This window comes from Symphalangus syndactylus, chromosome 1 (genome assembly GCF_028878055.3).
Source record: "Symphalangus syndactylus isolate Jambi chromosome 1, NHGRI_mSymSyn1-v2.1_pri, whole genome shotgun sequence".
Taxonomy (NCBI): domain Eukaryota; kingdom Metazoa; phylum Chordata; class Mammalia; order Primates; family Hylobatidae; genus Symphalangus; species Symphalangus syndactylus.
In genome coordinates this window covers 93969560-93985559 of record NC_072423.2, presented here as the reverse complement: position 1 = coordinate 93985559, position 16000 = coordinate 93969560, and the positions used below count along the sequence as shown (strand labels likewise).

At 43.8% G+C, this 16000-nt stretch overlaps 1 protein-coding gene across 4 annotated transcripts in view; it reads right to left on the bottom strand.

The window, feature by feature from the left end:
- CAPN1 (calpain 1) overlaps positions 1-16000 on the bottom strand; it is a 31960-nt gene that overhangs the window by 7860 nt on the left and 8100 nt on the right. The window lies entirely within an intron of this gene.

Genomic DNA, 16000 nt, shown 5'->3' with positions numbered 1-16000 from the left:
AAAAAAAAAAAAAAAAAGAAAAAAGAAAAGCAAGCAGGAGTAGATCAGAGTAGGGGGCCTATGCACTGAGACCCGAAGGGGCTGCCCTGGCAAGCCGCTGAGAAGCAGAAGCCAGGCAGAGGGCACCCCAGAGCAGAGGTGGGGAAGGGCTCCACGCATCTGCGCACAGGGAGCACCTACGGAGGCTCCAGGAAACACGGAGATCCAGGGAGACGGCAGAGCTCGCAGGAGCCGGCCAGGAGCTAGGGCGTGTGGACTGAAGCAAAGGGTAAGGACCTTCCCACAGCTTGCAGCAAGGAGGAATGTGACTGCATTAGGACTCTAAAAGGTGGCTCGAGTGCTGCATGGACAACTTAGAAGAGGGCAAGAGAAAAAGCAGGGGTCCGACAGGAGGCCACAGCCAGCCAGCAAGGGAAGGCAGGGGCTTGCATTTCTGGCAGTTGGGTGATTTTGCTGCCTAAAGAACCCTCTTGACTAAAACAACCCACTGCGGGATAGAACGGTAAACTGCAAAACTTATTTTTAAAGGCACTAATAAGCCACTGCATCCCCTGCCCTCCATTGACAATAATAATATTAACGATAATAACAACTTGGGTGAGGATGTGGAGGGATGGGAACCTCACAGGATGCTGGTGGGAATGTAAAATGTTGCAGCTGGTCCGAAGAACATTCTGGCAGTTTCTCAAAAGCTTAAACACAGAGCTTCACATGACCCAGAAATTCCACTCCAAGCTCTATACCCAAGAGAAATGAAAACGTGTCCATGCAAAGGCTTGTTCATAAGAGTGTGGCAGGGCACGGTGGCTCAAACCTGTAATCCCAGCACTTTGGGAGGCCCAGGCAGACGGATCAGTTGAGGTCAGGAGTTTTGAGACCAGCCTGGCCAATATGGTGAAACCCCACCTCTACTAAAAATACAAAAATTAGCCAGGCATGGTGGCCCATGCCTGTAGTCCCAGCTACTTGGGGGGCTGAGGCAGGAGAATCGCTTAAACCTGGGAGGCGGAGGTTGCAGTGAGCTGAGGTCGTGCCACAGCACACCAGCCTGGGTGACAGAGTAAGTCTGAGTCTCAAAAACAAACAATCCACAAAATTAGCTGGGCGTGGTGGCGCATGCCTGTAATCGCGGCTACTCAAGAGGCTGAGGTAGGAGAATCGCTTGAACCCAGAGGCAGAGGTTGCAGTGAGCTGAGATCATGCCACTGCACTCCAGCCTGGGCAAGAGAGCAAGATTCCACATCAAAAAAAAAAAAAAAAAAAGAGAGAGAGAGAGAATGTTAATGGATGCATTATTTATAACAGCTGAGTGGATGAAACTACCCAATTATCCATCAACTGAAGAGTGAATATACAAAATATAGAGCCAACCAGTGGGATATTATTTGGCAACAAAGAGGAACAACATACTGATCCATGCTACAACATGGAGGAACCTTGAAAACATTATGCTAAGTGAAAAAGGCCAGCCACAAAGGACCATGTATTATATGATCCTGTTCACATGAAATATTCCGAATAGGCAAATCCATAGAGATAAGTAAATTTGTGGTTGCCAGGGCTGCCGGGAGGGCTGGGGAGTCATGGCTAAGGAGTACCTCATTTGTTTTTGGGATAATGAAATGTTCCAAAATTGATGTGGTGATGGTTGCACAACTCTGTGAATATGCTTTAAATAGTATATTTAAATTGTACATTTAATAGTATATTTAAATTGTAATATATGGCCAGGTGCAGTGGCTCACGCCTGTAATCCCAGCACTCTGGGAGGCTGAGGCAGCTGGATCACCTAAGGTCAGGAGTTTGAGACCAGCCTGGCCAATGTGGTGAAACCCCATCTGTACTAAAAATGCAAAAATTAGGTGGCCGTGGTGGCAAGCGCCTGTAATCCCAGCACTGTGGGAGGCCGAGGCAGGTGGATCATTTGAGGTCAGGAGTTTGAGACCAGCCTGGCCAACATGGTAAAACCCAGTCTCTACTGAAAAAATACAGAAATTAGCCAGGCATGGTGGTGGGCACCTGTAGTCCCACTTACTCCGGAGGACGAGGCAGGAGAATCGCTTGAACCCGGGAGGCGGAGGTTGCAGTGAGCCAAGATCATGTCACTGCATTCCAGCCTGGGCAACAGACCAAGACCATGTCTCAAAAAAAAAAAAAAAAAAAAAAAAAAAAAAAGCCGGGCACGGTGGCTCACGCCTGTAATCCCAGTACTTTGGGAGGCCAAGGCAGGCGGATCACGAGGTCAGGAGATCGAGACCATCCTGGCTAACACGGTGAAACCCCATCTCTATTAAAAATACAAAAAATTGCCTGGGTGTGGTGGCAGGCGCCTGTAGTCCCAGCTACTTGGGAGGCTGAGTCCCAGCTACTTGGGAGACTGAGGCGTGAACCCGGGAGGCAGAGTTTGCAGTGAGCTGAGATCGCGCCACTGCACTCAAGCCTGGGTGACACAGCGAGACTCCGTCTCAAAAACAAAAAAAAAAAAAAAAAAGAAAGAAAATTAAACCTCTCTGGAGGGAAGGAAAAAATAACCTCAAACCAGCCTTCACATGACCTTTCAGTTTTGATTCACACTGCCTGTGAAACCTTAAGAAGATAATTTAGTTTTAAAAGCATCCTGTACCAGGCACAGTGGCTGATGGACTGTAATCCCAGTGTTTTGGGAGACCGAGGTGGGAGGACTGCTTGAGCCCAGGAGTTCAAGACCAGCCTGGGCAACATAGGGAGACCCCATCACTACAAAAAGTAAGAAAATGAGCCAGACGGCTGGGCGCGGTGGCTCACGCCTGTAATCCCAGCACTTTGGGAGGCTGAGATGGACGGATCACGAGGTCAGGAGATCAAGACCATCCTGGCTAACACGGTGAAACCCCGTCTCTATTAAAAATACAAAAAATTACCCGGGCGTGGTGGCAGGCGCCTGTAGTCCCAGCTACTTGGGAGGCTGAGGCAGGAGAATGGCGTGAACCCGGGAGGCGGAGCTTGCAGTGAGCTGAGATTGCGCCACTGCATTCCAGCCTGGGCGACAGAGCCAGACTCCGTCTCAGGAAAAAAAAAAAAAAAAAAAAAAAAAAAAACAAATGAGCCAGGCATGGTGGCATGAATCTGTAGTCCTAGGTAAATCAGGAGGCTGAGGTGGGAGGATCACTTGAGCCCAGGAGTTCAACACCAGCCTAGGCAACCTAGCAAGACTCCATCTCTACAAAAAATGTAAGAAGTTAGCTGGGCGTGTTGTGTGTGTCTCTATCATAGTCTCAGCTACTTGGGAGGATAGTTTGAGCCCAGAAGGCTGAGGCTGCAGTGAGCTATGATTGCACCACTGCAACTCTAACCTGGGTGACAGAGTGAGACCCTGTCTCAAAAAAAGAACAAGGCGGCCAGGCGCAGTGGCTCATGCCTGTAATCCCAGCACTTTGGGAGACCAAGGTGGGTGGATCACGAGGTCAGGAGTTCAAGACCAGCCTGGCCGAGATGGTGAAACCCCGTCTCTACTAAAAATACAAAAAATTAGCCAGACGTAGTGGCACACGCCTATAATCCCAGCTACTCAGGAGGCTGAGGCAGAGAATTGCTTAAACCTGGGGAGCAAAGGTTGCAGTGAGCCAAGATCACACCACTGCACTCCAGCCTGGGCGACAGAGTAAGACTCCATCTCAAAAAAAAAAAAAAAAAAAAGAACAAGGCTGGGTGTGGTGACTCATCAGACTCACGCCTGTAATCCTAGCACTTTGGGAGGCTGAAGCAGACAGATCGCATGAGTCCTGGAGCTCAAAACCAGCCTGGGCGAGGTGGTAAAATCCCATCTCTATAAAAATTAGCTGGGCATGGTGGTGTGTGCCTGTAGTCCCAGCTACTGGGGAGGCTGAGGTGGAAGGATTCCTTGAGCTTGGGAGGTCAAGGCTGAAGTGAGCTGAGATTATGCCATTGCACTCCAGCCAGAGCAAGACTGTGTCTCAAAAAATAAGTAAATAAATAAAAAAGAACGAAAAAGGTGTTCTGGATTGGTGGCATTCCAGGTGACTAGCAGAAACACCCTGGAGCAATTTAACTTTATCTGAGGACTCAAAGAACTCTCTCATGGATGAACTTCTAGGCCAAACAAGGCAGAGATCTCACAAGCAAACAAGGTGTGAAAACTGAGCAGCAGCCACAGTGGACAAAAACTGACCACTAAGACTTCAGATATTGACCTTATCAGACACAGAATATAAGACTATGCTTACTATATTTAAAGAAATAAATGAAAAGTTTGAAAATTTGAGCAAAATGAACAGATTTGAAAAGATCCATTACCTCTTCTAGAAATAAAATTTTTAAAATTGAAATTAAGTTCTTGGAAGAAATAACCAACAGATTTGACAGAGCAAAAAAAAAAATTAGTGAACTGAGAAAGGAGCTGAAGGAACAACCCAGAATGCAATCCAGAGACACTAAGAGATGGGAAATCTAAAAGCAATGTTAAGAGAAAGAGAGGATTGAGTGAGAAGGTTCAGTTTAGATTTGATTAGAATATACAGAGAGTGGGAAGGAGGTGATATTCTCAAAGATCATGACTACAAATTTTCTAGAATTGTTGAAAGATATCAATTCATAGCCAGGAAGTTCAATACATTCAAGGCAGAATGAAAAGAAATCCATACCTCCACACATCATGGTGAATCGTATAGTATGAAAGAAAAAGAAAAATTAAGATTTTTTCCAGAAGGCAAGGTAGACAGACTCCTGGCTCACATAGTGATGATGGAAGCAGAACAAGGAATAATAGTGTCTTTAAGAGGCTGAAAATAATGTCAAGCCAGAATTCTACATCCAGAGAACTGTCAAGAATAAGCACACTATAGGCTGGGTGCGGTGGCTCACGCCTGTAATCCCAGCACTTTGGGAGGCCGAGGCAGGCGGATCACGAGGTCAGGAGATCAAGACCACCCTGGCTAACACAGTGAAACCCCGTCTCTACTAAAAATACAAAAAATTAGCCAGGTGAGGTGGCGGGCACCTGTAGTCCCAGCTACTTGGGAGGCTGAGGCAGGAGAATGGCGTGAACCCTGGGGGGGCGGAGCCTGCAGTGAGCCGAGATCACGCCACTGCACTCCAGCCTGGGCGACAGCGAGACTCTCTCTCAAAAAAAAAAAAAAAAGAATAAGCACACTATAAAGGCATTTTAGATAAACACTGAGAAACTTTATAACCAACAGACCTTTGCTAAAAATAAAAATACAAAAAGGGCCAGGTGTGGTACTTCATGCCTGTAATCCCAGCACTTTAAGAGGCCAAGGAAGGAGGATCAGTGGCACCCAGGAGTTCAAGACTAACCTGGGGCTGGGCACAGTGGCTCACACCTGTAATCTCAGCACTTTGGGAGGCTGAGGAGGGTGGATCACTTGAGGCCAGGTGTTCAAGACTAGCCTGGTCAACATGGTGAAACCCCATCTCTACTAAAAATACAAAAATTAGCTGGGTGTGGTGGTGCACACCTAGAATCCCAGCTACTTGGGAGGCTGAGGCAGAAGAATCGCTTGAACTTGGGAGGCAGAGGTTGCGGTGAGTGGAGATCGCACCACTGCACTCCAGCCTGGGTGACAGAGCGAGACTCCGTCAACTCTCCCCCCAGTCCCCCCCCAAAAAATTATCTGGGCATGGTGGCATGTGCCTGTAGTCCTAGCTACTTGAGACGCTGAGGTGGGAGGCTCACTTGAGACCAGGAGATCAAGCCTGCTCAAAAAGAAAACAAAACAAAGGAAATACAAAAGGATATGTTTCGGGTGGATGGAAAATGATCTCAGATGAAAGGTCTGAGAATGCTGAACAAAAATACTGTTATTTTGCAGGTAATCCAAATAACATGGGCTATCTCAAATCATGATGATGTTTAAATTATGGCAGGAAAAAAAAAACTTTAGAATTAAAATACTAGCCCACCATGGCATAATAAACAAAGGAAAGGGGTGATTCAAGCTGAATTTCTAAGGTTTATGCATTGTTCAAGAGGAGGGTAAAGTCATTGATTAGGGCTGGGTACAGTGGCCACGCCTGTAATCCTAGCACTTTGGGAGGCCGAGGCAGGTGGATGGCTTGAGCTAGGAGTTTGAGACCGGCCTGGGTGACAGAGCAAAACGCCATCTCTACCAAAAAAGTGCAAAAATTAGCCAAGCATGGTGGTGTGCGCCTATAGTACCACTCAGCTACTCGGGAAGCTCAGGTGGGAGAATGGCTTGAGCCCAGGAGGCAGAGGTTGCAGTGAGCTGAGATCATGCCACCACACTCCAGCCTGGGTGACAGAGCCAGACCGTCTCAGAGAAAAAAAAAAAAAAGACACTGATTAACTAACTTTAGTATGTATTAAGCAAACTCTTATGTCTTTCAAACTCACAGAGAAAAAAACTAGTAGAGAGAAAAGCAGGAACTCAATACAAAAGGCAGCATGACAGGAAAGACAAGCAGAAAATAAGTACACACAGTAAGTCGGCTGAAATAAATACAGCATTAATCACTGTGAGTGTAAATGAACTAAATTCTCTAGTCAAAGGACAAAATACTCCTTTGTCTTTTTTCTTTTTTTTTTTTTCAGATAGAGTTTTGCTTTTTCCACCCAGGCTGGAGTGCAATGGCACAATCTTGGCTCACTGCAACCTCTGCCTCCCAGGTTCAAGTGATTCTCCTGCCTCAGTCTCCCGAGTAGCTGGCATTACAGGCACCCACCCACCCTGCCCGGCTAATTTTTGTATTTTTGGTAGAGATGGGGTTTCACCATGTTGGCCAGGCTGGTCTCGAACTCCTGACCTCAGGTGATCCATCCACCTGGGCCTCCCAAAGTTCTGAGATTACAGGCGTGAGCCACCACGCCCAGTGTGGACAAAATTTTTGAAACTGGATTACTAAAAAGCTGGCTAGTGCTGTTTACAAGAAAACAAAACATTGGGCTATAGAAAGATTGGACATCAAACAGTATAAAAAGATATATTTTAAAAATTCAACAAAAAAACCCTGAATTAGCTATAGAAACATTGGCTGAAATAGACTTGAAAGTAAAAATAATTATTACAGATGAAGGTGGTCACTAGATTTTAAAAAATGTTTTGAAAGAAGAATTCTAAATGTGATGTACCAAATATCATAGCTCAAAATATATAATGAAAAATAACTGATAGAAGTACAGAGAGAAGGCCGGGCGCGGTGGCTCACGCTTGTAATCCCAGCACTTTGGGAGGCCGAGGCGGGCGGATCACGAGGTCAGGAGATCGAGACCACGGTGAAACCCCGTCTCTACTAAAAATACAAAAAAAAATTAGCCGGGCGTGTTGGCGGGCGCCTGTAGTCCCAGCTACTCGGAGAGGCTGAGGCAGGAGAATGGCGTGAACCCGGGAGGCGGAGTTTGCAGTGAGCCGAGACTGCGCCACTGCACTCCAGTCTGGGTGACGGAGCGAGACTCTGTCTCAAAAAAAAAAAAAAAAAAAAAAAAAAAAAAAAAAGAAGTACAGAGAGAAATTGGCAAAGCCATTAGGATGTTATAAGATTTTTATCATCTTTCTTTCAGTTATTGATAGATTAAGCAGACAAAACAATAAGTTTGATATAATGGAAAATCATAGAACAATCCCCCTAGTACTCAGAGAATAGCATACTGGCTGAGAGAACAGACTTCAGGATCCCTCTGCCTGGGTTCAAATCCCAGTTTTGCCACTTCATAGATCAGTGACTTCATCAAGTTGCTTAAATCTTTCTGTGCCTCAGTTTCTTTATTATCCCTAAGATAAGGATAATAATAGTTCCTGCCTCATAGGCTCAGTGTGAGTTAAGCTAATTATCATATTTCAAATACTTAGGAGTGCTTCACCTACAGTCACAATTTGTTAGCCAGTCTTTTCAAGAACGAAGGAACCTTTATGAAAATTCATCATACACTGAGCCATAGCACCAGCTTCTGTTCACTTCAAAGCTATGATCTTATGTAGGTCACATTTTTTTACCACAAGAAAATTAAGTTAGAAATTTTTTTAAGTTTTAAATAACATTCTTCTAAAATAACTAGTTTATCGGAAAGAGATGATAATGGTAATGAGAAATTACATAGCATGGCCATGAAAAATGTACATATATTAAAAGAGAGAGCTATCAAATCAATAACCTAACTTTCCACCTTAAGAAACTAGAAAAGGCAGTTAAATAGAAGGAATAAGTTCTAGTATTTGACAGTAAGGCAGAGAAATTATAGTTACCAATAGTTTATTGTATATTTCAAAATAGCTAGAAGAATTGTAATGTCTCCAACACAAAGAAAAGATAAATGTTTGAGGCGATGGATCCCAATTACCCTGATTTGATCATTACACATCTTATACATTATCAAAATATCACATGTACCCCAAAAATATGTCCCACTATGATATATCAAATAAAAAATGGATTTATTAAATTAAAAAAAGAAACTAGAAAATGAAAATTCACTGGTTCTTGGGATTTAAGAAAAAAGAAAATGGGCAAATTGAACCCAAAGCAAGCAGAAGAAAAGAAATAATAAAGATTAAAGTCCAAATACATGAAATAGAGAATAAACAATAAAGAAAAATCAATAAAACCAATAGTTAGTTCTTTGAAACGCTCAACAAAATTGACAATTCTTTACCTGGCCTAAACAGGAGAAAAGACAGAGGACTCAAATTACTAAAATCAGGAATTAAAGAGGGACATTACTACCAACCTAACAAAAATAAAAAGATTACAAGGAACTACTATGGACAATTATATGATAATAAATTAGATAATATAGACAAAAAGAACAAATTCGTAGAAAGAAACAAACCACCAAAACTGACCTAGGAAAAATAGAAAATCTAAATAGACCTATAATAATAAAAAGACTGAATCAACAACAACAAAAAACTTCTCACCAAAGAAATGTCCAGGACCAGATGGCTTCAAAATTCCACCAAACATTTAAAGACAAATTAACACCAATCCTCAAACTCTTCTAAATAACTGAAGATGAGGGGACACTTCCTAACTCATCCCAGGAGGCCAGCATTACCTTAAAGCCAGATAAAGACACCACAAGAAAAGAAGATTACAGACCAATATCACTTATGAATATAGATGCAAAAATCCACCCCCTCCCAAAAAAAGCTATGAACCCAACCCAACAGTATATTAAAAGGAATATACACCATGATGAAGTGGGATTTATCCCAGGAATACAAGGGTAGTTCAACAAAGGAAAATCGATCAATGTAATATACCACATTAAAAGAATGAGGGGGAAAAAACCCTCAAACGATCATCTCAATTGATGCACAAAAAGCACATCAGTTCATGATTTTAAAAATTCAGAAAATTGGCCGGGCGCGGTGGCTCACACCTGTAATCCCAGCACTTTGGGAGGCTGACGTGGGCAGATCACGAGGTCAGGAGTTTGAGACCAGCCTGACCAACATGGCTGGTCTGAAGGGTGAAACCCCATCTCTACTAAAAATACAAAAATTAGCTGGGCGTGGTAGTGTGCACCTGTAGTCCCAGCTAGGGACTAAGGGAGGCTGAGGCAGGAGAATCACTTGAACCTGGGAGGCAGAGGTTGCAGTGAGCCAAGATCGTGCCACTGCACTTTAGCGTAGGCGATAGAGCAAGACCCAGTCTCAAAAACAAAACAAAACAAAACAAAAAAACCCAAAAAACTTCAATGATACCACTTCACACCCACTATGATGGCTATAATCAAAAAGAAGAGCAATAACTAGTGTTGAAGAGGATGTGGAGAAATCGGAACCCTCACACATTGTTGGTGGGGATATAAAATGGTGCTGCTGCTTTGGAAAACAATTGGCAGTTCCTCAAAAAATTAAACATGGGCCGGGCGTGGTGGCTCACGCTTGTAATCCCAGCACTTTGGGTGGCTGAGGCGGGCAGATCACGAGGTCAGGAGATCGAGACCACGGTGAAACCCCGTCTCTACTAAAAGTACAAAAAAATTAGCTGGGCGTGGTGGCGGGCGCCTGTAGTCCCAGCTACTCGGAGAGGCTGAGGCAGGAGAATGGCGTGAACCGGGGAGGTGGAGCTTGCAGTGAGCCAAGATTGCGCCACTGCACTCCAGCCTGGGTGAGAGAGCGAGACTCCGTCTCAAAAAAAAAAAAAAAAAAAAAAAAAAATTAAACATGTAATTACCCTATGGCCCAACAATTTCACTCCTAGTTATAGGCCCCAGAGAACTGAAAACATATGTTCAAATGCATGCACATGAATGTTCACAGCAACATTCTTCACATAGCCAAAAACTGGAAATAACACAAATGTCCATCAACTGATGAATGAATCAGCAAAATGTGGTATATCCATATCATGGAAGATTAATCTGCCATAAAAAAGAGATGAAGTACTTCTACACCATAAATGAAACTTGAAAACATTATGCTAAGGCAAAAAAGTCCAGAATAGGTAAATTTATAGAGACAAAAAGTAGATTCGTGGTTGCTAGGGAGAAAGGGATAGAAAGTGACAGCCAATAGTTACAGGATTTTCGGGGGAGGGGGTGAAGAAACACTCTGGATAACGGTAATGCTTACACAACACTGTGGGTACACGAAAAACCACTAAATTTCACACATTAAAAGTGCAAATTTTCTGGTGTGTGAATTATATTCATTCACAGTTTTCAAAAACACTATGTATCAAAATTGTGTAACTTAATTAAGGATGTACTTAAAAGGAAATTTATCACTTTAGTTGCTTAAATTTTAAAAATCTAAATTAACGAAATAAGCATCTAATTTAAGAAGTCATAAAATAAAGTCAAAAAATCAATCCAGGCCGAGTGTGGTGGCTCATGCCTGCAATCCTAGCACTTTGGGAGCCCAGAGCAGGCGGATCAGTTGAGGTCAGGAGTTCAAGACCAGCCTGGCCAACATGGTGAAACCTGGTATCTACTAAAAATACAAAAAAAAAAAATTAGTCGGACATGGTGGCGCATGCCTGTAATTCCAGTTACTTGGGAGGCTGAGGCAAGAGAATCGCTTAAACCCAGGAGGTGGAGGTTGCAGTGAGCTGAGATCGCACCACTCCAGCCTAGGTGACAGAGTGAGACTCTGTCTCAAAAAATAAATAAATAAATAAATAAATAAATAAATAAATCCAAAGAAGAAGGAATGAGAAAATAAACAGTAAAGATTAATGATATAGGAAAAAAAATACTACCAGGCACTGTGGCACACACATATAATCCCAGCTACTTGGGAGGCTGAAGTGAGAGGATCACCTGAGCCCAGGAATTTAGGCTGCAGTGACCTAGGATCACAGAGGACTAGGATTGTGCCACTGTACTCCAGTCTTGGCAATAGAGCAAGACCCCATCTCTAAATAAATAAGTAAAAATAATAAAAGAAAAAGAAATACTATACAAAGGACCAACAAAGTCAAAAGTCATTTCTTTTTTTTTTTTTTTTTGAGACGGAGTCTCACTCTATTGCCCGGGCTGGAGCGCAGTGGCGCTATCTCGGCTCACTGCAAGCTCTGCCTCCCAGGTTCACGCCATTCTCCTGCCTCAGCCTCCCGAGCAGCTGGGACCACAGATGCCTGCCCCCACGCCCGGCTAATTTTTTGTATTTTTAGTAAAGACAGGGTTTCACTGTGTTAGCCAGGATGGTCTCGATCTCCTGAGCGCGCCTGGCCAAAAGTCATTTCTTTGTAAAGATTTATATTGACAAACTTCTTGCAGGATTAATAAAGACAAAAGAGACAATGCAAATGAGCAATCCATGCATAAAAAGGGGACATTATTATACACGAGACGTAAGAGTATATTGGGGGGGCTGGGTGCAGTGGCTCACGCCTGTAATCCCAGCAATTTGGGAGGCCGAGGCAGGAGGATCACAAGGTCAGATGATCAAGACCATGGTGAAACCCCATCTCTACTAAAAAAAAAAAAAAAAATTAGCTGGGCGTGGTGGCAGGCGCCTGTAGTCCCAGCTACTCGGGAGGCTGAGGCAGGAGAATGGCGTGAACTCAGGAGGCAGAGCTTGCAGTGAGCTGAGATGGCACCACTGCACTCCAGCCTGGGCAACAGAGCGAGACTCTGTCTCAAAAAAAAAAAAAAAAAAGCCGGGCGCGGTGGCTCATGCCTGTAATCCCAGCATTTTGGGAGGCCAAGGCGGGCAGATCATGAGGTCAGGAGATCGAGACCATCCTGGCTAACACGGTGAAACCCCATCCCTACAAAAATACAAAAAATTAGCCGGGCGAGGTGGCGGATGCCTGTAGTCCCAGCTACTCGGGAGGCTGAGGCAGGAGAATGGCATGAACCCCGGGGGGCAGAGCCTGCAGTGAGCTGAGATCTCGCCACTGCACTCCAGCCTGGGCGACAGCAAGACTCTGTCTCAAAAAAAAAAAAAAAAAAAGAGTATATTAAGGATAACTTTGTGCTAATAACTTTGAAAACAGATGCAAAGAATAAATTATTAGAAAATACAACTCAGGGCTGGGCACAGTGGCTCATGCCTGTAATCTCAGCACTTTGGGAGGCCAAGGTGGGAGGATCACTTGAGCCCAGGAAGTCGAGATAAGCCTGGGCAACATAGTGAGGCCCCCATCTCTATAAAAATAAAAAATTAGCCAATCATAGAGGCTCACACCTGTGTAGTCCCAGCTACTCAGGAGGCTGAGGCAGGATTTGAGCTCAGGAATTCGAGGTTGCAGTGAGTAACCTGTCTCTAAAAAAATCCTGTGTCTCTTAAAAAAAAAAAAAAAGAAAAGAAAAAGAAAAAACAAAAGAAAATACAACTTATCAAAATCGGCTCAAGAAACAGAAAATCTGAACAATTCTATAACCTTTAACTTTCAATACTGAATATCATTAATCTTCATACAAAGAAAAAAGCAAGCCTGACAGCTTTACAGACAAGTTCTACCAACCACTCAAGCAACAAATCACTCCTATCTTAGGTAAACTCTTCTAGGAAACAGAAAAAGACAGGACACTTCCCACCTCACTGTACAGGACGAACATAGCACTGATACCAGTATGGTCAGTATGAGAAAGGAAAATAACAGGCAAATGTCACTCATGACCATGTTGTTTTTATCTCAAGAATGTAAAGTTGATTTAACATTAGAAAAGCAACAAATGCAATTTACCATTTTATTTTTTTTAAACGGGGTCATGTTCTGTTGCCCAGGGTAGAGTGCAGTGGCACAAACATGGCTCACTGTAGCCTCTACCTCCCTGGCTCAAATGATCCTCCCTCCTCAGCCTCCTGAGTGGCTGGGAGTACAAGCGTGTACCACTATACCAGGCTAATTTTTAAAATTTTTTGTAGAGATGAGGTCTCACTGTATTGCCCAAGCTGTTCACAAACTCCTGGGACCATTTTAATAAATAAAAGAAAAAAGCATACTATCATCATAATGTAGACAATTAAAAATATTTAACAATATTAGACTTCATTAGTCTGATAAAAGGTATCCACAAAAAACCTAGATTAGAAAGGTACTTAGTGGTGAAAACTTCCCCTTTAAGAGTGAGGCTTAGTTAATAGGGTTGCTCCTAAAAATAAAAATAAAAAAAGGGAGGAACAAGAGCAGGAAGCTCTACAGTTCTAGGCAGCATATTAGACAAGAAAAAGTAACAAAAGTTGTAAGAATTAGAAAAGAAACAATCTGTCATTATTTGCAGATGCTATATTCCTAATTAGAAAACCAAAAAGGGCTGGATGCAGTGGCTCACTGTAATCCCAGCACTTTGGGAGGCCAAGGCAGGCAGATCACCTGAGGTCAGGAGTTCGAGACCACCCTGGCCAACATGGTGAAACCCCATCTCTAATAAAAATACAAAAATTAGCCAGGTGTGGTGCCGCACGCCTGTAATCCCAGCTACTCGGGAAGCTGAGGCACGAGAATCACTTGAACCAGGGAAACAAGTTGCAGCAAGCTAAGATCGTGCCAAAAAATACATACAGATGAATCAGTAAGATTAATTACAGTTTTAAAAAATTTGCTGGATATAAAAAATACATCTAAAAGGTCAAATGCATGTTATCGTATGAGCAACAAGATCACTTGGGAGATGTAATTTTAAAGAACACACTATTTATAATAGAAACAAAATTATAGTGTACCTAGCATTAAATCTCAAGAGATGTATAAATTCTTTATGATAAAAAATACAACATTCTATTGAAAGACATTAAAGGCCAAAATAAATGAAGAGATACACCACATCCTTGGATGAGACTTAAAATTATAAAAATGTCAATTCTCCCCAAATTGGTCTATAGGTTTCATGTAATTCCAAATTAAAATCTCAAAATGATTTTTCAAAAGACTTGGTAAACTGATTCTAAAATTCATTTGGAAAAACAAAGGTCAAGAACAGCTAAGACAGATGCAGTGGCTCACGCCTGTAATCCCAGCAATTTGGGAGGCCAAGCCAGGCGGATCAGTTGAGTTTGAGACCAGCCTGGCCAACGTGGTGAAACCCCGTCTCTACTAAACATACAAACATTAGCTGGGTGTGGTGGCGGGCACCTGTAATCACAGCTACTCAGGAGGCTGAGGCAGAAGAATCATTTGAACCCAGGAGGTGGAGGTTGCAATGAGCCAAGATCGCACCACTGCATTTTAGCCTGGGCAAGAAAGCAAGACTCCATCTCAAAAAAAAAAAAAAAACTGACAAAAAAAAAAACAGCTAAGAGACTCTTGAAGAAGGAATTTACCCTGTGCAACAGCAGGACTTACACATCTAAAGTAATGGATTCAATGTGTTATTGGCAGAGGGATAGACCCAGGGACAGAATGGTGAGTCCAGAAACAGACCAACACATACCTCGGGACTAGGTGAGGGCGCTAGTGCTGCTGGGGAGAGACGAGATGATGTATTTCTCAATAAATGGCACAGGGAACGGTGGTTATCTATTTGGGGAAAGACTGAAATTGGATCCCTACAAGGGAGAAGAATGCTTCAAAACAGAGGGCAGGGAGCCGTGCTGAGGATGTAGCACAGGAGAACAGAGCAGCGGCGGATCTGGCAAGGCCAAAGCTGTAAGTGACCTTTGAAAGGGTGGTTTTAGCAGCATAGTAGGGATGAAGCTGGACTGGGAAGGGTTAAGCAATGAAGCAGAAGTGAGAAAGGAAACAGGGAGTATGATAATTCCTGAGAAATTGTGCTTTGAAGGAGGGCGGAGAAATGAACAGGGAAGTGGGGTTGAGAGGGTTGCTTTGTGTTAAGACAGAGGACTCTCCATAATGACACTGGAGAGAGAGGTGACAGATGAAGGAGCAAATGCTTTCAGAGGTGAGGGAGAATGGGATCTGGTGCAGACGTGGGGGTCCCCATGAGCAGGGACTGTTCTGCCACTGTCGCAGGTGGGGAGGCAATGAGGACACAGGCACAGGTGAAGAAGGCTGGGGGATTTGGAGGTGGGAACACAAGGTGTCCTGCAGGATGAAGTCTATCTTTTCAATGAAGTGCAAGGCCAGGCCCGAAGGTGACAGTAACAGTGGGGAGAGGTCAAGGTGAGAGTGGAAACGTTACTAACCAACAGTGGAATTGCTGGGGATCATGGAAAATGCTCATTTGAGATTTGTGGCTATGAATTGACAGAGAAAATATGGCATCAGTTATGTGATTTCTCTCCTGCCACACTCAATGGTTCTCAAGCCAGTGGAGAGCTGGGTTCCACTAGGATGGGTTTTGTGCCAGATGATGGGAGACAGGGGCCAGGGGACTGAAAGTGTTTGTAGGAACAAGATTAAAATGATAGCTCTAACCTAGGTAAGGAGAGAAGGCAAGATGGGAGAGGCAGGATGGTACACAAGTGGTGGGTTCAACGGACTGGCTTGGTCCAAGGGTTGAAGACTAAGGGAGTGGAAAGAGTCGAAGGTGGAGGTCAGAGAGCAGGTGTTTGCAAGGCAAGGCAGCTCTGGTGCCCTCGTGGTGGGGGCTGAGCTAAGGTAGAGAAAAAGTGTGCTGCAGGTGAGAGTGACAAGGAACTGAGAGGCCAGGCTGTGGCCCGCGTCAGCCACA